The following is a 25,105-nucleotide window of genomic DNA, read 5'->3' on the forward strand; positions in this document are numbered from 1 at the left end:
AAACAACCCCATCAAAAAGTGGGCAAAGGATATGAACAGACATTTCTCAAAAGAAGACATTCATACAGCCAACAGACACATGAAAAAATGCTCATCATCACTGGCCATCAGAGAAATGCAAATCAAAACCACAATGAGATACCATCTCACACCAGTTAGAATGGCAATCATTAAAAAGTCAGGCAACAACAGGTGCTGGAGAGGATGTGGAGAAATAGGAACACTTTTACACTGTTGGTGGGATTGTAAACTAGTTCAACCATTATGGAAAACAGTATGGCGATTCCTCAAGGATCTAGAACTAAATGTACCATATGACCCAGCCATTGCACTACTGGGTATATACCCAAAGGATTATAAATCATGCTGCTATAAAGACACATGCACACGTATGTTTATTGTGGCACCATTTTACATGCTGATGGCAGGAACTTACTGTATCGCAGAACTGGCTTCTAGAAGCTGCTTATACTCTTGGTTCCTTCCTAGAAGAACAGTGTGCTATCAGTTACCTCAAAGTCAAAAACTATCTATTTAGCATTCAGATAGTGAAGGCCAACAATTCTACTTCACAAAGTGAAATGATCTACTTCACTTATTCAAATGATTGGGAGGTTGGTTTGTGAATAACTTATTGTGCTAAACCCTCCCAAATGAAGTCTGGCTCAAAGTTACATGTTTTACAAATGTAAGGCCGAGGCGGGTGGATCACTTGAGGTCAGGAGTTCGAGACCAGCCAGGCCAATATGGTGAAACTCTGTCTCTACTAAAAATACAAAAAAAGTTAACTGAATGTAGTAGCACGCACCTGTAATCCCAGCTACTCAGGAGGCTGAGGCAGGAGGATGTCTTGAGCCCAGGAGTTAGAGGTTACCGTGAGCCAGGATCGTGCCACTGTGAGCAAGACCCTGTCTCGGGGGGCGGGGGGGAACACAAACTTTTTTTTTATGTTGAATGACTTTGGCTTATGAACAGCTTCAAGAAAAAATCTAATTTTCAAAAATGTTTGATTTAATTCCTCAATTCCCTGGGGATTTAGGGCTTACAACTCCCCCTCCAAGGTAGGTGGTAATTTTAAAGCAATGAAGTCAGGTCCCCTGGTATACGTTTATCCTTTAGCTGCCCCTAGGAACACCATGACAACAACAAATCACGCCTCACTAGCCCTGCAGGTGGGACCGCTGGTGGTTATTAATTTTATGAGAGCTCCTAGGTTGGTTACTACTATAGTTGGTGGGCACCCGGCTGTGCAGGGTCAACTCTGGGCAGTAAAACAAAAATACCTCTCCCTAATCCTGTGTTTTGGTAGCTCAGGACAATTTCACTCGCAGCCCCTCATACAATATGTGGCACAAAGACTGAATCACTCTAGTGAACCCTGAAAGGCAATTGATACTTTAGGCAATTATAAAATAATAGAATTTTATAACTGGATAAGAATGTAGAGGTTATCTAGTTCAACCCCTCATTAGAGACAAAGAAATCGTGGCTCAGCAACTTCCTAAAGGTTACATAAGGGGTTGGCAAACCAAATTCAGGTGCAACTTGAGGTCTCCTGATCCAAGTCAGGCATTCTTCCCACCATGCCGTGTGGCGCTCCCCGATGATGTAACCAACATGGGACAAGTCCCCAAGGACCACACCTTTTACAGAGTTTATTACCTTGGCTTTAGCAGGCAGAGCAGTAGGAAATGTTCTCTGGATTCTCAAGCTTTGACAATACAACTAGTAAAGGGCACAATAATAGTATTTGTATAAGATTTTTGACACAATTGAAAATTATTCTACATGCACTATGTTTACTAATAATTCCTTATGTGTTTATAACATGTTATAATTTGCGAAATGCTTTTAAATGTATCATCTCATGATTATTAAACTTATTAAGTAGCCAGGAATCATTATTCCCATTTTATAGATGAGGAAACTAAGTTAGGACCCACTGCTACACAGTACGTGACAAAGACAGGACCAGAGCCTGAAGGTCTGACTCCTGAAGCAGTGTTCTTTTCTGACAATATCTAAGAGGATTCGGAGTAGCAGAGTTTGATAGATTCATGTCAAAAGCACAGAGCTCTAATTTTATTTAGGGATTTTATCCAAAATTATATATACAATCTACAGCAATTGGTCCAAGACCTAAATATTTCACAAGATATTCTTTCATCGGCAACACAGGACTTCCCCAGCCTTTGTCAATCCTGTAAACAATACAGTATTCACATATACTAAAAACATACTGGTCTCTCCAAGTTTGGCAGCTCTCACTCTGCTAGGCAGTGCAACTGGAAAATCTAATATCTCAAAGGCGTTTTGTGCTCCTGCCAGATTCAAATCCCGTGCGTCTGTGGATTTTTCCATCCTTTGTGTAATGGGTTTGAATCTTTCTTGAAGGTGCCTCTCCAAGGCAGGGGTAATAGACATTCCTTCTCTTGTGAGCCTTATGATGAAATAATTACTTGGTGGTTAACAAACAAAATCTTTCCTGCCAATTTGGAATCTCACCAAGAAGAGTCAGGGGAAATTCCAAGATATACAGTTCAGAATCTGACCCTCAAAATATGATCTAAAAGATGAAAGACTCTGGTTAAAGGAGGACATTTGATTTTCTTATGAAGGTGAGGCAGTGAATGTTCTATAGAGTATGTGATTTTTTTCTTTCGTGTCTGGAGAGAAGATGAGATTTCTAATATTTACCTTTAGGAAATCATCACATAATTGAGGGTAGAATGACTAAGTTAAATATCAGAAGAACGTCTTGTTATTTTTAACTAGATGATGATTATTTGTTTTACTCTCTGTGAGTGTACTGGAAATATTTACTGTTGTAAATTCCAAAAAATTCATTGATATCTTTTGAATTATAAAGGATTCAAAGCAGAATCCATTATTCCTAATGTAATTATGAAGGAAATACATGGACATTATATAATATGTGGAAATATAGAAAGACAAAAAAGAAAAATATCACCCAAAGACATCTGATGTATTTTAAGGATACAATTAAAAACAGTTGGATAAACACTCTTCCCTTTTGGTTAGATACTTTTAGAGGTAGAATTTTCTCTGGGCCAGCTATGTTATAGAAGTATAATCATTCTAACCTTCTTCTAAATCCAAATTGTGTAGCATCTGCCATCCAGTATCTCAACATAGCTCAGCACCCTGGCTGCATAATATATAAAGTGTTTACCTCATAGGTCAAGTTATGTTTATGGCATTCCTACAGAAAATTTAGTTTTTAGACTATGACAGTCACACAACCAGTATAATAAGTAAATACAGGATTTTATCCTCCTGGGAGAGCAGTCTAGCACATTTCACAAATCTTTCTTGAATCAGAAATCACTCTGAACTGCAGGTGAAAATGCCACTGAGTTTTCAGTATCTCGGGCAGAATTCCATATTGCAGCAAAAAGAGACAGATCTTTCTGGATCACACACACACATATTATATATAAATACACACACACATATATGTGTGTGTGTGTGTATGTGTGTATATATATATATATATATGTATATATATATATAAAATTCTGCCTTTGGACAATTTCCTCATAAAGCACATAGAATCCCCAGAGACGCCTTGACTAACTTAGGAAGTGACATCACGGATCTGTTCTGATGGGGACAAATCTGCAAAAGTCACTTTTACTGGCATGAGTCTGAAGCTCACACACATTTCTTAGTACAAAAACTCTGTAAATAGGCAAGGGAACTGCAAGGTTTACTAAGTAGATGAGATTATCTTGATGAAGCCTGCAAATATTACCTCTGAAATGAATGTACGAGGCTAACCAATAACCTAATTAAATAATAACTATAAGCCATGGTTTTAAGTGGACGATATTTGGAGACACACTATGCTACCATCTGGACTACTTTGGAAACTCAAACTCTTATACCAAGAGAAATAATTCTCAAACCTGTAGAGAAAGTTGGCACTTGAATGGACTCTGCATGCCAGAAAGCCAGAAAGCAGCCCTGCTTGTCTCAACGCTTTGTTGAATTACACAGCCTCTTTCTCCTTGCCAGTTTGTTTGCCAAGTTTTATTGATTACTTGGGACAGTCATTTTAAACTCTAGCTTTTGAGGTTTTCCTGTCTATAATACTATCTGAACTTCCAAGTACTTCATTCCACGTTTCAGATGTCATCAGTTGTCAGGAGTTTGTTTGTGACTCAAAAGACTCAGAAAGATCTGTCTCTTTTTGCTGCAATGTGGAACTCTGCCCGAGATAACTGAAAACCCAGTGGCATTTTCACCTGCAGTTCAGAGTGATTTCTGATTCAAGAAAGATTTGTGAAATGTGCTAGACTGCTCTCCCAGGAGGATAAAAATCATGTATTTACTCATTATACTAGTTGTGTGACTGTCATTTATGCTAACATAGTCTTGAAAATAGACACCAGAAAATTCACAGCTTTTTGTATACTGATTTTCTTCCATTGGGCCTCTATTCTCTTTTGCCAGTCTCCTCACTTTAGGAAACACTAGAAAACAAATTGGCAGGGAATTTCCTTTTTAAGATGGTAAACTAAAAGACATTCCTACCTCCTTCTCCTCTTGAAAATTAACCAGAAACAAAGGAAAATAAAAATTGGAAACACAAATTCCATCTTTCATAAAGTCAGGAGACTTCTGAAACCCCAAACCTTAGTATATGAAGCCTGATAGCGCAGAGAGGAGTGTTGGTTCCTTAGCAGTGTGGAGGAAGGTGAGACTTGGAAGGGGATAGTGGTGCGAAATAGCCCTGCTTCCCTGCAGAGCATTGGGAAGGACCCAGGAACCAAATGCCAGAGGTGGGGGGGAGTCAGGGAGCTGTGAGCCATCTGGCTGCTGCTGTTCTGAAAACTGCTCAGGAAATGGGGGTGGGGCTTGTAATCATGCAGTGTACAGATTTTAATCAATTATTCCACCTTCCCCTGTGTGTGGTCTCCTAGAGTCCGGAGCCGCTGTCAACCGGGTGGATAGGGGCAAGGGGGGACCTGAGGATCTATTTGTGTTTTTTCAAACTTCTCAATGAGCACTGTTTTAGCAGAACTCTTCAGGTACTCCCTGCTGTTCCTCACAGGAGATTAGATGGTTCTTTACTGGGAAATTCAGCCACTCTAGCCAAAAGTATAGATATCAGTACTCCAGTACTTTGCTCTTCCCTGTCCCCCCACATCCCCCCCAAAAATAGCTTGTCCCCTGATCACACTATTGTGAGGTCCAACCATCCACAACTCCTACTCCCAGGCCTACCCCACCCTAGCGTGCATGCACGCACGTGCACACGCACACACACACACACCCTGCTTCCATTCAGTTTTTCTGTGTCTCACTCTTAAATATGAGATCTGAGGGTTGCTGGACATTTGAGGAAATATTTCCACAAGAAAACATGAGGCTAAAAGCTAACCAAGAAAAAAAAAAGAAAACATCATCCAAATACATCTGATCTATTAGTAAGGGAGCAATTAAAACAGTTGGATAACAATCTTTCTTTTGATTATCTGCTTTTGGAGGTAGCGTTTTTCTCTGGGCCAGCTATGTTATAGAAGTAACTCCAACCTTACAGGTTAGAGGAAATGAGGAAATAAGTCAATTTTAACATGAAGATGTAACATTATGTTAACATCCTCAGAGAGAAGAGAAAAGATTTTGTATCCACAAAACAAGAACAGAAATTTAATCTTTTAAAATAGGCATAGGCAGAGAACAAGAAAGACTTCAACTCTTGGGAATTAAAAATAGTTTAAAAATGTGTTTAATAGGCCAGGCGTGGTGGCTTACACCTGTAATCCCAGCATTTTGGGAGGCCGAGGCAGGTGGATCACCTGAGGTCAGCAGTTCGCAACCAACCTGACCAACATGGAGAAACCCTGTCTCTACTAAAAGTAACAAAAAAATAGCCGGGCATGGTGGTGGATACCTGTAATCCCAGCTACTTGGGAGGCTGAGACAGGAGAATCGCTTGAACCTGGGAGGCAGAGGTTACGGTGAGCCGAGAGGTGCCATTGCACTCCAGCCTGAGCAACAAGAACGAAACTCCGTTTTAAAAAAAAAAAAAAATGTGTTTCATATCAGTGGAAGGACTGGAAGATGAAGAAATCCCTCTGAAAGGAAAATGAAGAGATAAAGATGGACAAGAGGAGAAGAAGAGTAAGAAATGTAAGAGATCATCTGGGAAGTCCAACAGCTGGATAACAGAAATTCTACAAAGAGAAAAGAGTGAGGAAGACATTATTAGATAAGTAACATAAAGAAATTTCCTCAAACTAAAACACATTGGTCAGCTGGGCGTGGTGTCTTGCATCTGTAATGCCAGCACTTTGGGAGGCCGAGGTAGGCAGATCACCTGAGGTCAGGAGTTCGAGACCAGCCTGACTAACATGGTGAAACCCTGTCTCTACTAAAAATACGAAAAAAAATTAGCCTGGCTTGGTGGTGTGGGCCTGTAATCCCAGCTACTCAGGAGGCTGAGGCAGGATAATTGCTTGAACCTGGGAGGTGGAGGTTGCAGTGAGGTGACATCATGCCATTGCATTCCAGCCTGGGCAACAGAGCAAGACTCTGTCTCAAAATAAATAAATTAATTAATTAATAATAAAACACATTGGTCCCTGAATGAAAGGAGTCATTAAGTATTCAGCACAATATACACCAAATTCAGAGCAATACATTTTATAATGAAAGTTCAGAACATCAGGTCTGATGGTGGCTCATGCCTGTAATCTTAGCACTTTGGGAGGCCAAGGCAGACAGATCATGAGGTCAGGAGATCGAGACCATCCTGGCTAACACGGTGAAACCCCGTCTCTACAAAAAATACAAAAAAATTAACCGGGCATGGTGGCGGGCGCCTGTAGTCCCAGCTACTCGGGAGGCTGAGGCAGGAGAATGGCGTGAACCCGGGAGGCGGAGCTTGCAGTAAGCCACTGCACTCCAGCCTGGGCGACAGAGTGAGACTCTGTCTCAAAAAAACAAAAAACGAAACAAAACTTTCAGAGAGATGAAATGGAGCAGATACCAAGGACTCAGACCACGTATCAGAATGACACAGATTTCTCAAACGCAGCACTGAAAGCCAGAAGGCAGTGGAAGAATGCCTTTAAAGTGCTGAGTGAGGAGGATATCTAAACTTGAATTCTAATCCCAGCCAAACTATTTATGTGAGGGCAGAAATAAAGAATCACATAAAGTAAAATTAACAATTTCCTATGCATTTTCTCAGAAAGTTCCCGGAGTCTGTAGTCCACCAAAATGAGGGAGTAAATTAAAACAAAGGAGAAACTAGATCCAGGAACCAACAGACAAGAGAGAGGCAATGGTAATTCTGAGGACTCATTGAAGAGAGGTCCTAGCCAACATAGACAGGAGCAAGAGGACTGAGGGCTCAAGGAGCATCTGCAACAAAAAACAAGCAGACGAACAAACACAAGGAGATTATATGTTTAAGCAACCACAGTTCTGCAGAGAGTTTGAGTAGGAATTATTCTTAAGAGCAAGAAGTGTAGATTGGTGCAGGGAAACAGACACCCCAAAGGAAAGTCTCCAGAAGAAACTGGGAAGTGATAGATCAACTGATAGGTTTGCCCTTGTGAAAAGAGAGATTATTGGAGAATGTGGAAAGATATAGGCACAAGTTCAAAGAAATTAAAGAAACAGCAACAATTAAAATGAGGCAATGAGGCTATTGTTAACTCTTGGAAAAGCAAGATTTGTGGGTTTTTTGTTTGTTTGTTTGTTTTTTTACAAGAAAGGAAACAATAACTATACTGTTTGGTTCAGCACAGAATACATTTACACATACATAAGAGTGTGAATACTGAATAGGGATGTAATAACAATTTGTTGTAAAACTATATGAAAGGTTTACAACAAATTGTTCTGGGACAACTGGATATACACATATAAGAGAATAAAGTTGGACCTCCTACCTAATACCATATACAAAAAAAAATTAAGTGGAAATCGTTCATAGTCCTAAATGTAAGGGCTAAAATTATAAAGCTCTGACGATCTTGGATTAAGCCAAGCTTTCTAAGATATAACACCAAAAGCACAAACAACAGAAGAAAAAATAGATAAATTGGATTACATCAAAATTTTAAAACCTGTGTGCCTCAAGAAACAACAAAATAACAATATTATCAGATACATTACTTACAAATATTTTCTCCCATTCTACAAATTGTTATTTACAGAATAAGACAATTTATAGTAAGACAATTTACAGAATGGGAGAAAATATTTACAAATAATTTATCTGATAATGGACTTGTAACCAAAATATATAAAGAACTCTTACCACTTGTACAACTCATAACAAAAGACAAGTAACCCAATTTAAAAATGAGTAAGGGAGATGAATAGACATTTCTCCAAAGAAATATATGAGTGGCCAGTAAGAACATGAAAAGATGCTCACCATCATTGTCATTAAGGAAATGCAAATCAAAACCATGGTGAGATACAACTGCATACCCAATGAGAAGATTAAAATTTTTAAAAAAAGATGAATGCTGGCAAAGACATGGAGAAATTGGAACCTTCATTCATTGCAAGTTGAAATATAAAATGGTGCAGCTGCTGTGGAAAACAGTTTGGCAGTTCCACAAAAAGCTAAACATAGTTAATGTATGACCCAGCAATTTCCCTCCTAGGTATATATCCAAGAGAATTGAAAACATATGCTCACACAAAAACCTATACACAAATGTTCATAGCAGTAATATTCAAAATAGCCAAAAACTGGAAATGAGCCTGTATTAGCTCGTTCCCACACTGCTAATAAAGATATACCTGACAGTGGATAATTTATAAAAGAAAAAAGTTTAATGGACTCATAGCTCCACATGGCTGGGGAGGCCTCACAATCATGGTGGAAGATGAAGGAAGAACAAAGTGACGCCTCACGTGGCAGCAGGCAAGAGAGAGCTGTGCCGGCAACTGCCCTTTATAAAACCATCAGATCTCATGAGACTTTTTCACTACCACGACAACAGCATGGAAAAGACCCGCCCTCATAATTCAATTACCTCGCACTGTGTTCCTCCTATGACACGTGGGAATTACGGGAGCTATAATTCAAGATGAGATTTGGGTGGGGACACAGCCAAACCATATCAGAGCCAAATGCTCATCAACTGATGAATGGATAAACAAAAATGTAGTCTATCTGTGCAATGGAATATTACTGAGTTGTAGAAAGGAATAAAATTCTGATACATGAATGAACCTTGAAAACATTATGGTCAGCGAAAGAAGCCATACAGAGGGTGTCACATACTGTTTGATTCTATTTATATGAAAAGTCCAGAATAGGCAAATCTATGGAGACTGAAAGTAGATGAGTGGTTGCCTAGGGCTGAAAGGAGGGAAGAATGGGGAGTGACTGCTAAGGGGTACAATGTTTCTTGTTGGGGTGATGAAAATGATCTAAAACTGGAAGTGGTGATAGTTGCATATCTCTGTGAATATACTGAAAACCATTGAATTGTAGACTTCAAAAGGGTAAGTTGCTTAGTATGTGAATTATTTCTCAACAAAATTGATACATAAAAAATTGGCCGGGTGCGTTGGCTCATGCCTGTAATCCCAGCACTTTAGGAGGCCAACATGGGTGGATCACGAGGTCAGGAGTTCAAGACCAGCCTGGCCAACATGGTGAAACCCCGTCTCTACTAAAAATACAAAAATTAGCCGAGCATGGTGGTGGATGCCTATAATCCCAGCTACTCAGGAGACTGAGGCAGATAATTGCTTGAACCCAGGAGGCAGAGGTTGCAGGTGAGCCAAGACCGTGCCGCTGCACTCCAGCCTGGGCAACAGAGTGAGACTCCATCTCAAAAAGAAAGAAAAAAGTATATTAGGAAGATGAAAAGAGGGGAGGGATGATAACAGAGCTAAATCCTTTCCTACCACTGTTGAACCTCAATGCAGTCTGTCTAAAATTTATGGATCAAAAGAATGCAGGTTTGCAAATTATTTTTAAACATGGAACTATATTGCAGAAGGCACAGCCAGAAGGATACAGCAGTTCCTTCTGGGAACAGGACTGTGGAGAGAAGATAGGCAAGGGACTGTTCTCTTTGATTATGAACATTTTAAGCCTTTTGGAAACATTTAACTGTGTACCTGTATTACTTCAATAAAAGTAAAAATTTTGAATTCATGCTTGAAATGACTACCATTACAATAGTAATAATATGAATAATTCCACTATTGCTTAAGCCTGGCTTCTAAAGCAGCAGGCAATGGTTCATCAGGAAGGGGCAATGCCAGCAAAATATGTGGGCAGCGTGCAAAACGCTTGTTGGAAGCCTTCAATGAGCAGCAGGCAATGTGGTTTCTCCTCACAAAGGAGAGCTTTGCAGCCCCTAAGAATTTACAAGTATTTCAAAGTCAGCTTAAGGTCTTATCCTAAGAATGGTTGGTTAATGATTCTCCAAAAGCATAACATGAAAAAGCCAGATAGGCCCGAGTTGGAAATAGCACACGCACCCCTTGCTGGGTCACTCTGGGTAAGTCTCTTCTGACTTCTGAGCCTTCATTGCTTCATCTGTAAAATGGGGGTGATAAAAAAAAACCCTCAAACAATTGCTATGATAAATGGATGAGGTCATGTGTAAGAAGGCATCTAGCACAGCACAGAAAAGTGCTCAACAAATGTCCTTTTCATCCATTCTCTAGTTCAAAATTAAATGAAACATGGTTCAAAGAAAAAAACAAGATCAAGATTCCCCCAAAAGGCAGATGTGATCAGTGTAATTATTTTATTCTGCTAAACAAAAACGGAGTTATATTCCACACATTGCAACCAATGTTCTAATCGAGGGGAAACTGCTTGACTGTGATGAAACTTCATGTTTCATAAAGTTTCTCATATACAGTCAGCATCATTTATGAGAATTAATTTGTGGCGGCTCTAGAATTCTTTGAACTCCTCAGTTACTGTAAATACAAAGTATCATTAAAGAGAAATGCTGTGTCTTCCAATCTCTTCTCTTTGTGTTCCCCACTCCTTGGGAGGCACACATAGAATCGAATAGTGCAAATCTCTTTTGAGTCAAGAAGACCTGGACTCAAAGTTGGCTTCCTGTGTGTACTTACCCTGGGCCGCCCCTCTGAGCTCTGATTTGCTCATCTGTAAATTTGAGATAATGTATTATGATCCCAAAAGCTATGTATTACACCTTGCTGGGTTCTGTATAGGTTCAGTAAAATATTGTATGAGATAGTGTCAACCACGTAAGAACCATCCAATAAATATTCATTTCCTTCTTCTGACTTTTTAATAAGTACTTCAACCACCTTCTGGTTCTAAGCAATTCCTTCCGGAAGGAATTGCTTCTCAAAGAACCTAGAATCTTCCATGGCATGATTTCATATTATTGTGTGCTCTTTCTTCTTGCTTCAAGGGATCTTTGATAATCTGTTCAGATAATTATTCCATCTCTAATAATTACCTAATTAACCTTCATTCTCTCCTTCCTTCCTCTTCTGTACTTCAAATACATAGAAAAGAATAGTAACCATTACCTTTATACCCCCACAAAATCTTAGTATTTTCACATATTTATCTCAGATATATCTTTTTTAAAAATCCATATAATAGAGTTGAAACTTTCTATCTTGAAGTTGGAATACATCATTCCCAGGAATGTTTTTAAGCTTTCATTACCCATACATGGATGGGTATGCATGTTACATGTTACATGAAATTGTTTTGCAACTCTGTGATCCAGGCTGGTGTGCAGTGGTGTGATCTCAGCTCACTGCAACCTCCACCCGCCAGGTTCAAGTGATCCTCCCACCTCAGCCTCCCAAGTCTGGGACCACAGATGTGCACCATCACGCCTGGCTAAGATTTTGTAATTTTGATAGAGATGGGGTTTCACCATGTTGCCCAGACTGGTCTCGAACTCATGAGCTCAAGCAATTCACCCGCCTCAACCTCACAAAGTGCTGAGATTACAGGCATGAGGCACTGTGCCTTTGAAAATTTTTGAAGTTAAAGAAAATGTGTCATACTCCATGCAACATTCTGTGACTTGTTTTGTTCATGCAGCATGGTTTTTGAGATTTATCCAAGTTGATTCATTTTAGTTTCTATATAACATTCCATTGTATGAATATGCAGCACTCCATTTGTGCTCTTGTGGTGGACATTTGTGTTCACATTTTCACTATTATCAACAATCTGACAATATTTTTAAACAATTCTCCTTGTGTGCATATTTCAGCATTCCTCTAGGACAGCAGTTTGAAAACATTTTTGTCTCAGTACCTCTTCATGCTCCTGATGTTTATTTAGGACCACAGTGAAATTTGTGTATGTGTGTTATAGCTATCAACACTTACCATATTATAAATTAAAACTGAGAAAAATTTAAAATATATGTTAACTTATTTATTTTAAAGAGTACTAATAAACCCACTAAATATTAATTACGTTAAACCTATGTATAGCCTTAAATTTCTAGAATATTGCCAAATTGTTCTCCAAAGTGATTGACTGAATCCATCCTCCCCTCAACAGTATGTAAGCATTTCTATTTCGTTATGTCCTCCTCAACACTGGGTATAGTCAGACTTTTTAATTGTGGCCAATCTGATGGTTAGGAAAGAGTGTCTCATTATTGTTCTAATTTCTACTTGCCTACAACAACAGGGTCCTTTACTAACTCCTCTCAAATTACCAAGCTGGAACACACTCAGGACCCTGATGTAGGATACTTTACTAAATTTTGTTTTAGTGATTGTTTAGAACTCAGAACACGTTATTATTAGCATTAAACCTAGAGACATGTTATAAATAGTGGTCACCATTCCAGACTAGCCCACAAACACTGAATTACCTTAAGACATAGACCGGGGTCCCCAACCCCCAACCCCCCAGCCACAGACCGATACTGATCTGTGGAGTGTTAGGAACCAGGCCACACAGCAGGAGGTGAGCCCGGGCCAGTGAGCATTACTGCCTGAGCTCCGCCTCCTGTCAGATCAGTGGCAGCATTAGATTCTCATAAGAGTACGTACCCTACTGTGAACTGTGCATGTGAGGGACCTGGGTTGCCTGTTCCTTATTAGTCTTGAGATCTCTCAACCCTCTATGGCAGCAGTCCCCAACCTTTTTGACACCAGGGACCAATTTCATGGAAGATCATCTTTCCAGGGGCTAGGGGATGGTTTCGGGATGAAACTGTTCTGCCTCACACAAGACTAATAGCACAGCAGTCAGAGGAGGGCTGGCCTCAAACTCAAGACCGAGTCTCAGCTCCCACCCTATCAATACTCATCAGTTACCTCTCTGAATCTATTTTCTCAACTATGAAATGAGGATAATAACATACACTCTCCCTCACAGGGTATTGCAAGGATAAAGTGAGATGTGAAAATCCATTAAAACTCTGTATGGCATATCCACACAATGGAGCACTATGCAGCTATAAAAAATAGGGAAGATATCTAAATTGATATGGAGTCATTTCTAGGACATGTTGTTAAGCAAAATAATAATAAAAGAACAAAGGAGTATATATTTTTGTATCTTTTGTGTAGGAAAGACAGATATAGATGTTAGACGTAGATGATATCTATGTATCTCTATTAGTTTATTTTTGTAAAAAGAATATCTCTTTGTATAGTATGGACTTCCAGAACCACATTAATGTTTACATACTCCAAAATTAAATAAAAGTAAATTAAACTAAGTCAATAAGATGGAGGAGGGGAAGTCCTAAGATGTAACACAAACAGAAACAAATGAACTTAATGTTATTTAAAATAGAGAGCGTGACCACAGGAAAAGGGAGGGGAACTAACACAAATAACTTCGTTTTAAAAAAATAAATTCACCCTGAGGAACTTTTTGAACAGAGTATTTCCACTATAAGGAAAAAGCCTATTGCAAGCAAATCTTGAACTCTATTTAGTAGGGCTTGTTTTAGCAGTGTTGTGGGCTAGCAATTCTAAACAACTTGCTACGTATTGTAGGAGCGAGCAAATGAGTACGTGTATTGATGATGTTGAGAAGGAAAATATTAATAGATAATGGCAAAAGGCTAAGAAGAGCCTTGTGGTGTTGAATTGGAATTGGCCATATTAGCACGAATTCATGGTTTTTAAATACATGAATAATAATTATATCTATTCAAGTATAGATATAATTACATTTGTGAATATTTGTGTGTATTCTCTAGTTTCTTCTGCTGAAAGGGCCTAGAAACAATGACACCCAAAAGCAATAAACATGCCTAGTGCCCAGATGTTGGATTCTATATACTGTTTCCCAGTAAAAAGAAGCAGGACTTCTCAAAAAAGAAGCCAATTATAAGACTGGGGCAGGGAAAATGTACTATGAACCTGGAACGCTTTGTTATGCCATAACAAATAAAGAAGTGCTCAAAATAAAGGATACGTTCAAAGGACATGGGAAACAGCTTGCAGAAGCTCTCACTGATCAAAGTCTGGGGAAAGTTGAGCATCAAGATCAATAATGATAATAATGGATTATAACCCGTTGGGTAAAACAAGAATCTGTTAATCCGCACTGATTAAAAAAAGAAATAAGTACATAAGAGAATGGAAGAATGGAAAGATCTTCTAGTGTAATTAATAAGTTTAGAGAGAATGCTGAACTTGGAAAATTACCATTTTGCAACTATCATACAAATAATTGATTTAGGCAAGAATCATCAGTGAGTGCTCAAACTAGTTGTGGGTGTCTCACCACACACCACCACCTTTGAGAAAACACATACTAGGAGCTACACAATCTAGGGTTCATCGCCTCAGCTTGGTTAAGGGGCTACAATTGTGGTTATCCCCATTTTACAGTTTAGGAAACTGAAATGTAGAAATGAAGCAACGAAGGCCACATGTCCTGGAGACAGGATTCAAATCCAGTTGACCACAGCCAGAGTTGTCTCTCTTCCCGCGTAGACTAGGGATCCTAGTGACTCCAGCTGCCGGGCAGCCTGGCTCTCTGGTGTCCCAAGCTCTAGGGAAAAGAGATGTGTGGGTGAGAGTCCACCTATGGGATGGGGACATAGTGTGGCTTTGGGGGCCTGCATCACAAAAGCAGCTAGGCAGAGGCATGAGGTGTGATATGGTTGGGGCCACAGCTGTTCATGTGGGCCGGTGCACAGTTGTCTTATTCTTCATCCATCTCTCCTCATTCCAGCTCAAGCCTCTCGCTTTTCCTTTAAAAGTAATGTTCGGGGAGGAGGATGTTACCTGAATTTGCCAGATACTCATCTCATCTCTTCATTTCTTTTGGCCCATGTAAACACAGACCCAAAGTACTCCAGTCAGCGGAAATCTTGTAGATCTCGCTTGCAAAAGTGGCCGCTAAGACCAGGGCTGAGCTCTTGCATTATCTGTGCATATCAGGGCCTATTTACAAAGGACCTCCGAGTCAGCTGTTGGATGTTATCTCTGACTAGGTTATATAAATAGCTACGAGATGCACTGACAGGATTAAAAGAAGTTTTCCATCACGCCACTTCAGTTGTTAAGTGCAAACATTTAAAGTCTACTACCATTTTTATAATCGTGTTTCCTAACTATAACTATTTATTTATTTATTTATTTATTTATTTATTTATTTATTTATTTATTTGTGGTACATCAGGAACCTCAAAAAATGGAAGTGATTCAGGGACTCTGTCTCTCTGGAAAGTCCCTATTTCTATGTGTGTTTCCTGCTTTAGAGTGTGATTTCTTTGAGGTCACATGAGGTCACATGACAGTCAATAGATCTTGTTGAATAAAATAAAGATGCTGTTAATTTCTCAATCAACAGAGCACCAGTTTTATTTTATTAACTTTTACTTTAGATTCAGGGAGTTCATGTGCAGGTTTGTTACATGGGTATATTGTGTGATGCTGAGGTTTGGAGTACAATTGAATTTGTCACCCAGGTAGTGAACATAGTACCCAACAGGTAGTTTTTAAACCCTTGCCTCCTCTCCCCTCTTCCCACCCTTATATTCCCCAGTGCCCATGGTTCCCATCTTTATGTCCATGTGCAGCCAATGTTTAGCTCCCACTTCTAAGTGAGAACATGTGGTATTTGGTTTTCTGTTTCTGCATTAGTTTGCTTAGGATAATGGCCTCCAGCTTGCATCCATGATGCTGCAAAGGACGTGACTTTGATCTTTTTTATGACTGCATAGTATATCATGGTGTATATGTACCACTGTTTCTTTATCCGATCCATCACTGATGGCCACCTGGGTTGATTCCATGCCTTTGCTATTGCAAATCACCAATTTCCTTTTTTTCTGGTTTTGAAATTATCTTACTGCTTTATGTGCTACCTTATTTACCTGAATTTAAACTGGTAGTTTTATTCAGAGACTGCTTATTTAAATGGTATTATAAGTATCTAGTTAAATATCAAAAAACAATTATTAAATATTCTGTTAACAGAATGCTCCTTGTTCTTACTGAGTAGTTTCATGTTTTTTTGTTGGAAAAAATTAAAGGAATGTTATCTCAGAGAGTGAAACAATCCATCATAGTAATTAACACAGGAGGGTAGGCACACAAGGTATGAATAATCATACCTTGGAGTTCAATGTAGGAGAAGCACAGTGTGGCATTCCAAGTGATGATTACACACCATAAAAACTACCCATCCCTCTGATGCCACATCAAGTTGACACGTCTGAGATTTCTAAAATACTCAGTATTACAGGATGAAATTTGGACAAATCCATAAGATCTGTGCACTTCTGTATTTGTGTGTGTGTGTGTGTGTGTGTGTGTGTGTGTGTGTGTGTGTGTGTGATGGAGTCTTGCTCTGTCACCCAGGCTGAAGTGTAGTGGCATGATCTCGGCTCACTGCAGCCTCTGCCTCCTGGGTTCAAGCAATTCTCTGCCTCAGCCTCCCGAGTAGCTGGGATTACAGGTGCCCGCCACCATGCCTGGCTAATTTTGTTTTTAGTAGAGATGGGGTTTCACCATCTTGGCCAGGCTAGTCTTGAACGCCTGACCTCATGATCCACCTGCCTCAGCCTCCCAAAGTGCTGGGATTACAGGGAGCCACTGCACCCAGCCACACTTCTGTAATTTTAAATGTATTTGCTATCAACTGTCCCCATCCCAGCAACTCACAAATGCTTACATTTTATCAGGTGCTGAGGAGAAATTAAACCAAATTAGATGTTTTCACTGTTTCCCCTAAGCTTGAATATACAGACATAGTATCAACTAATCTATACAATATCCCTTTTGTAGCAAATTATTGCTTTTATCTTTTTATTACTAGGCAACAAATTATTTACTTAATTAGGAGGTAAGTTAGAAACCCAAAAAGCATCCTTTTTTGAGACAGGACCTTGCTCTGTGTCACCATTACAGCTCACTGGAGCTTCAAGTGCCCAGGCTCAGGCAATCCTCCCACCTCAGCCTCCCAAGTAGCTGCAACCACAGGCGTGCACCACCACACTCAGCTAATTTTTGTGTTTTTTGTAGAGACAGGGTTTCACCTTGTTACCCAGGTTGGTCTCAAACTCCCCGGCTCAAGCAATCCACCCATCTCAGCCTCCCAAAGTGCTGGAATTACAGACGTAAGCCACCACACCTGGCTCCAAAAGGCACCTTTAAAATAAAAATTTTAGAAACATTTTTGAGGTCTATAATAAACCAGATACATTTTTAATGAAAACCTTATGAAGTAAAATTCCCATTTTACAGAAGAGGAAAATGACATTCACTGAAATTATTTACAGAGTTTTACAGTGAATAAATGAAAGAACTGGCATTTAAACCCAAGTCATTTTGCATTTCCTATGACATTGCCCTTCAGCACTCCCCGCCCCTCCAGATGCCTCCTCAGACAGCAGCATGTTGACAGACATTGCCTCTGTGACTCCCCAGAGTCCCAGAGAGGAACACAGAGATGACATTATGCATCAGGGCGTTCCAGAAGCAGAGTGTGGTAACTATGAAGTATTTTCTCTGTTTCTCTCAAATTTCTCACCTGGATTGGAGGCTGATTTTCCTTAGATCCTGATTTGCTTCCTGGTATGCAGTGAGCTTAGTTGGGCTGATGTTGTCTGTAGGTGAGGCCTCCCACTGGTGGGGTAAGTTTATTTCAGAGGAATGATAGCATTTCCTCTTGCCATAAACCTAGGTCACATCCTCATTCTGTTGTGTTTTTGTTGTTGTTGTTGTTGTTTTGTTGTTGTTGTTGTTGTTGTAGCATTCAAGCTGGTATCTCCATCAGGCTGGGTTCTGTGTCTATATCTCAGCTGAACTCAGATTCTAGAAGGAAGCATATTCTGGAGCAAGCTGTGTATCCCCTCTAAAGTATCAACAGGTGTGGAGCTTTGTTGGTTTCACAGAACACCTGCAACTGAACACGGGACTCTTGAATGCTCTCCCTCTCTGTCAGCTCAGTGCTTTCTCACCTTCGGTCACCTGAAGACCAGGTTCCAAACACTCTGGGCTCTGCGCAGGGCTCCATGTGACCTATTTGTGCTACAGTCAGCTATGAGACCTGCAACGGCAGATTCCTTTGTGTATCTGTGTTGCCAGTACCTGGCACTTGCAATGGGCTCAAGAAACATGGATTTAGTGAATGAGTGTAAGAGTTAGGCTTCATTTCCCAGAGCAAAAGAGTAATCTCCTATTTGGGTGTAATTTTTCAAGTGACCCGGCTGCAACAGTGAATGAGAAAGTGTTTCTGCTTCTCCTTTAGAACACAAGCAAAAGATGTGGTTTCTGAGCCCATGGATCTTACAGTTTTATTCATACACAGAAAAAAAAGCAATAATGATTCATGAATGTGTAGGACAAATGCCAAATAAATTGAACAAACAGGAAAGGCCACAGATAATCCAAAGGAGGAATCTCCACTGTGAAGGAGAGTTTTGAAATAAGTGGGTTTTGAAAGACACCTGGGGTTTAAAGAGAGAACAGGCAGTTAAGGTAAGACTGAAATGCACAAAGGTACGCTTGGTAGGGGAATGAGCCGGGTGGGTTTACAAATACAGAGGCCAGCAGGCTGGTCAGAGAAAGGTTTTAAATAAGAAGCAATAAGGAATAAGGTTCAGAAAGTAAATAAAGGCCAGGCTAGATAAAGCTCTGAACACAGTTCTTAGGAGTCTGAACTTGGTTTTACAAGAAATGCGCTTGTATGTTAGGATTACTTTGGCTACATATAATAAGCTCAAGCTAGCTTAAAAGGGAAAAGAAATTTTTTGGAGAATTTGGAATATCTTTCACATGATAATTACCTTATAAATAGTTGTTATATTTAGTTAAACTCTTAGAATAACCCTCCTTTAAAATGTATGGAAAATAAAGAGAAGAACAAAAGAAATGATGTGGAAAAGAGGATAGTTGCAACAATATTTATTAAATGGCCTTGAGTGCAGTAAAAGAAAATTGAGATCATCCTAATTCAATAGTCTTTTATCTCAGTTCTCATTCCTTGGGGTACATTGATCAGTGCCAAAGGCATGTTTGTGACTGGTAGAAGAACTGGGTCTTCATGTCTGTGTTCTCTCTGTGCCACTGCAACCAAGGACAAAAAGTTTCCTACTGAAGGAAAACATTTTCCCAGGAGCAGCTTTTTCATTTTCTTCTCCACTATGTTTTATTGTCAGCACACAAAATACCTTCATTGTGTCCCATTCTGCACAAAGCAGGACAAAGTCAGGCTATGTTATTACTTTTAAAAACCAAGGGAACCAACAATACACTATATGACGGATAACCATCATTTTTATAGTGAATTTTCTTCAATTGTACATCTCAATCTTATTTTGAGAATTAATTCACAGGGTGAACTCCACTCAGTCTGTGAATATTAGAATAAGCAGCTGTAAAAGCATAAAATGTTTAAAAGCTGGGGTATAGGTCAGACAAAACCAACATTACTTTATTTGTTCAAAGAAAATACCAAAAAAACATTAAAAGGGACATGGAGATTAGAGAGAGAAGCAGTTTGGGAAACATGAATGAGCAAATTTTCTCACATTTTTTTCTTCTAAAAAACAATTATGAACTTGCATAATTTTATGGGAAGGAAAAAATAGAACATTGAGCTGCAATGACTTATTTCAATTTAATTTACATTATTCCAATTTTACTTCCAATTCTTTCTTGTACATCTATAAAATTCACATTGTCATATATAAGGTACACCTAAGATGTTGTCTTCTGGGGTTTTTTTTTCATTTTTAAATTTTATATAACCATGTCTATCTGTGACATTAGTGTGCACATTTGTCACTTTAATGTCCCTATAGCATCCCTTAGGATACTGACATAACCCCTATGTACTTGGGAGTTGGAAGGTGAGTTAGGAGGATTTAATAATTACAAGGCTTTTCCCCAACTGTAAATTTACTTGGTGTGTGTACAAGTTTAGCAAGGTAAAGCACTGTAAAGGAATAGCCAGTAAAGTCCTTAGGTGAAAGATTGTTATGGGTATTTTTTGTTATGGGTATTTTCAGTAAAGTTGTAGTAACTTCTGCTTGTAAGTTATTTTTCACCATTAAAAAAAAAAAAACCCATAGGGACAAGATAATAATTCATTAAATAGTGCTGGAAGAACAGAGTGAAGAAACATGTGTGCCAATTGGGTTATTATCCATTCACTTGAAATTCAGCCTTTTACATTCTGCTTTGTGACTGATACTGGGGCTCAAACTCTGCAAATGACATTTCTGCTTTGCCAACAGCTCCATGTTTGGCTCGGCCAATAGGGGTACTAGGGGAAATTTATAAATCTGGAAGGAAAGAAAGGATTTATTTCTTCCAACTTGCTTCCTGTGACTTCCTGTCTACTTCCTGTGTTACTTTCTGTCTACTTCCTGTATGACTTCCTGTTTACTGCCTTTGTGACTTCCTGTCTACTTCCATGTGACTTCCTGTTTACTTCCTATATGACTTCCTTTCTACTTCCTGTGTGACTTCCTGCAGCTTTCTGTTCCTGTGAATGTTATCCCAACAATACTTCCTCACCCTAACAGCAGTAGTTCCTTCCTGAAGTATCTGGATCCAGTTTGCAATTTTCCAGTGCCTACAGAAACAGCTCTATTATCTCTTCTCATCTCCTAGCCAAAGCTCAAAGATCCCAGCACCAGCTGAGCACTGCTCCTTCCTCAGAGGTCTGGATTTCCATTTGTCAATTTTCTTGGCTTCATTATTTTTTCTTCTTACCTGCCTTCTGTTAAAATAACTTTTTTAAAATTCCATTATTGGCTGGGCGTGGTGGCTCATGCCTGTAATCCCAGCACTTTGGGAGGTCAAGGCGGGCAGATCACCTGAGGTTGAGAGTTCAAGACCAGCCTGACCAACATGGAGAGACCCCATCTCTACTAAAAATAATTAGCCAGGCATGTTAGCACATGCCTGTAATCCCAGCTACTCAGGAGGCTGAGGCAGGAGAATCGCTTGAACCCAGGAGTCGGAGGTTGAGATGAGCCGAGATCACACCATTGCACTCCAGCCTGGGCAACAAGAGTGAAACTCTGTCTCAAAAAAAAAAAAAAAAAAATTCCATTATCTTTTTTTCTACTGATATTGATGTCAGTTGCATTTCTATTCTGTTAGTGATTGTGCTTAATTTTTGACATAAATATTTAGCTATGAATTTCTCTAATACAGTGTACAGTTATTTCAACATTTTCTTTCTCAAGAATATGTAAAGACCGTAGCATGCTTTAATTGCCCAATGAAACCCTGCATTCACTTTGTCATTGTTTTTCTACTTTTTTAAGGAAAAATAATTATCACTATCTTTCCAAGTTATTTAAATTTATTAAAAATTTATCACTTTCACTGAGGTGGGAAGATCACTTGAGCTCAGGAGTTCAAGACCAGCCTAAGTAACATGGTGAAACTCTGTCTCTACCAACCCCATCTCTACCAAGAATATAAAAAAAAAGTTAGCCAGGCATGGTGGTGCATGCCTATAGTCCCGGTTACTCAACAGGCAGAAGTAGGAGGATGGTCTGAGCCCAGGAGGTGGAGATTGCAGTGAGTGGAGATCACACCATTGCCCTCCAGCCTGGGCAACCCTGTCTCAAAAAAAAAAAATTCACTTTCTTTGTTCATCTTTGCTTCTTATAGCCCATCTCATCTCTCAGAAGTTGTGTTTCTACTATGGGTGTTATATTCTCATATTACTTGTTGTATAGTTGTATAGTCTGAAAAATGTCCTAATTGTAAGCCCACTTAAGAATGGTTATATAACTAGGTATAAAATTGAAAGTGAACACTTTTTGATACCTTAGTAATTCTCAGTTAATATCTTGAAGATATTACCTTGTTTCCTGGTTTCTATTAACCATATGAAAAAAATTACTGTTACTAATTATTGTCCTCTAGCAGAAATCTGCCCTTTTATCCTCTGGTAACTTCTAATATTTTTCTCTTTATCTTGAATATCCTAAACTTTTGCTCTTGTGTGTTTAGAAATGAATTTGTTTTTAATTAGCCTGCAAATTATTCAGAGTATACTTTTAACCCAAGGTTATGCTTACTTCTTCATTTTAGAAAATTTTCAGCCACTATTGTTTTATTAATTTCTTCTCTGCTGGTTCTTCAAAATTCTTCTTTGGGAACACATATGAGATGTGTATTTTAGCTTGTCAATTTATCTTCCATGGTTATTGTTGTTTCATATTTTTATATCTTTGCCTTTCTGTGCTTTATTCCAGGCGAACTCCTCTGTAATAACTGTCAATTCATGGAATTTCTTTTGGCAGTATCCCTCTAGAGTTTACTCTGTACATTTAACCAAAAAGTTCTCGTTCTCAGTTTTCCAATTAGCACTTTTAAAATAAGAACCTATTTCTTTATCATTTCTGCTAGCTTTTATTTAATAATTTTGAAGTATTTAAATATTAATGTTATTCCTTCAGTTATCTCTTTGCAGATGCTAAACATTTTAAAAGACTTCTTCTATTTCATAAAATTAACTTCATATGATATGAAATTATGAGAGATATTTTCATTATTGGTTTTGCTGGATAACTTTCTTGGCATTTCTATCCATGTTTTGGAATTTTGTTTTGCAGGCTCAGTTTGAATAGGAGTTTGTTGTCGTTGCTGCTGTAGTGGTTTTTATTAATGTGGTGAGTTTTTTTTTAATCTCTTTCTCCCTTTATATTCTCTGTGCTGCTGTGATTTGGACTTTTTATATTGTATTTTCTAACTGCATATCAAATATATAAGAACAAAAATATTTTTTAGACTTTTCATATCCTGCAGCTTTTATAGACTTTTTAATTTTTTTATTACTTTCTGGTATATTTTCTTCAAATTAGTTGTGTTTAAAATGGTAGTTTCTGACTGGGTGCAGTGACTCGCACATGTAATCCCAACACTTCGGGAGACCAAGGCAGGCAGATCACTTGAGGTCAGGAGTCCAAGACCAACCTGGCCAACATGGTGAAACTCCGTCTCTACTAAAAACACAAAAATTAGCCGGGCATGGTGGCGGGTGTAATCCCAGCTACTGGGAAGGCTGAGGCATGAGAATTGCTTGAACCCAGGAGGCAGAGGTTGCAGTGTTATGAGATCGCACCACTGCACTCCAGCCTGGGTGACAGAGTGAGACTCAGTTTCAAAAAAAAATTTAAAATAGATAAATAAATAAAGATAAAATGATAGCTTCTTTTCTTTCTTATGTTTATAGCTCTTGTTTATTTTTACTCTTAAGTAGCTATGTCTGGCATTTATAATACCATATCAGCCGTGGTCTAGTCAGAAAAACAGAAACCACAGAAAGAATTTAACACAAAGATTGCCTTTGGTTAAATTTTCATTGAAGGATGGAGAATGCAAAAAGATAACACTGAGGTAATATAGAGATTATAACTGCAGGAAGAAGCTAGGGGAATAAAGGGAAGAGATTGGAGTAATTGGAACCTAGAAACTTGGAGAAGGATCTACATAGTTGGGCTCCAGGCCTCTAAGTAGGGAACATCATCATCAGCTGCTGCTGTCTCAGGAGCTTGGGGAGGAGTCTTGCCGAGTGGGACCCAGAATTCTGAGGAGAGACATAGGCTCTCTCCAAATGATTGTGCTGAGGTTGGCTCTGCATGTATCAGGAAGAAAGCTGGAGACTGGACCAACCAATACTGCTGGAGTGAAAAGTCATTGCTAGGGCAAACCAACAGGAAGAGCAAAACCAGAAGGACCAACTCCCTTCTCTCTGTTCCCAACTCCTAATGCCATATAGTGCCTCTATTGATAGAACCTAACATGGAGCCATCTGGCAAAACAGGGATGCTTTCTGCAGTCTCAGCCCCACCATCACAGAGCAGGACAAGGAAAAGCAGGCTTAGAGCTGAGAGACAGTGGCTTCATAACTGGCACAAACACTTACTAAAGAGGGTGATGATAGGCCATATCTCGCCTTTGTGCCTATATTTAAAGAGGAGTGGTGCTGGCATTTTCCATTAAGTATAATGCTGAGTTGGTTTTAAAGATGTATTCTTTATCATGTAAAGAAATGAATACTTCATTCCTATTATTTTTATATACTTGTTTTTAGTCAAGAAGAGATTGATTCTTGATATCTATGAAAAGAATTATATAGGCCAGGTGAGTTGGCTCATGCCTGTAATCCCAGCCCTTTGGGAGGCTGAGGTGAGAAGATCACTTGAGCCCAAGCATTCAAGACCAGCCTGGGCAACATGATGAGACCTTGTCTCTAGGGAAAAACAAAACCAAAAAAAAGTCTTTTTTTTTTTCTTTTATTTTAATTATAAAATTAGCCAGACCTGGTGGTGCATACCTGTAGTCCCAGCGACTTGGGAGGCTGAGACAAGAGGATTGCTTGAGCCTGGGAGTTTGAGGTTAGAGTGAGCTATGATCATGCCGTGCACTGCATCCTGGGCAACAGAGCAAGACCTCTACTCTGAAATAAACTAAATCCAAATATTCAAACTCAAATCTGGAACGATTTAAGCAACAAAATAAATAATGATAGCAATGAGTTATAACTCATATAATAAATATCCATGAACCCATACTGATAAAAATAACTGAATAAATAAACTTTTGACCAGCACTCTTCAAAAGTTTAGTAAATAAATAAAATGATACGTTTTATGTTAACATTATGAATTATATAGTTGAT

The 25,105-nt window shown here is 39.0% G+C and overlaps 1 pseudogene; it reads right to left on the reverse strand.

Annotated features, from left to right (window-relative positions):
• Positions 1-10,255: 10,255 nt before the first annotated feature.
• LOC108515986 (60S ribosomal protein L30-like) overlaps positions 10,256-25,105 on the reverse strand; it is a 37,729-nt pseudogene continuing 22,879 nt past the window's right edge.

The sequence above is a fragment of the Rhinopithecus bieti genome, unplaced genomic scaffold, assembly GCF_001698545.2.
Source record: "Rhinopithecus bieti isolate Rb0 unplaced genomic scaffold, ASM169854v2 scaffold_1530, whole genome shotgun sequence".
Classification (NCBI taxonomy): domain Eukaryota; kingdom Metazoa; phylum Chordata; class Mammalia; order Primates; family Cercopithecidae; genus Rhinopithecus; species Rhinopithecus bieti.